Raw genomic sequence first — 661 nt, forward strand, 5'->3', positions numbered from 1 at the left:
ATTTGGAAAGCAATACTTAACGCAACACCACCAATCCCCCTTTGGGGACACCCAACTCTCGCTCTCTGCAAAAGGCTCAATTGCATAACTAACTTGTGTTGCATTAAATACAGTAAACACTTCATTAAAAATAAAAAATCCTCTTCTATCTATCACGTTGTTCGGGCCACATCCAGTCCCTGGACCATCTACCCACTGCTGCCTGACAGGAGCTTCAGGCAGAAGCTGCTGGGCCTGAGCTATGGCCATTCCCTGTATTCTCACTTGCTCTCAGGGTGCCCAGCTGCTGCTGAGTAATGCATGAAACTGCTGGTCAGCTGAAGTGTTCGACCAGGGTCCTCTCCCTACCCCTGACCAGTGTGCCAGGCTGACTGGGGCTGATGGGAGCTGTGGTCTCTTCCAGATGTTGAAAGGCTCCTTGGCTAGACCTGCGTTAAACATAACTTGAGGTCATTGGTGCATCTGGCCCCGTATTGTTTAATCTGACAAGTGTCAGCCCCTACAGCAGACATGTGCAATCTGTGGCCCTTGCCCCTAAAAGAGAGAAAGCAATAAAATGGGGTTGGCTGGGGTCCAACATCTGGATACCCACTGGCTGCCGACCCTTTGGCTTAAATGGCAGACACATGGATCTTCAAAAGCAGTCTGATTCACAAGCATG

This window comes from Podarcis filfolensis, assembly GCF_964270895.1.
Source record: "Podarcis filfolensis genome assembly, chromosome: 9".
Taxonomy (NCBI): domain Eukaryota; kingdom Metazoa; phylum Chordata; class Lepidosauria; order Squamata; family Lacertidae; genus Podarcis; species Podarcis filfolensis.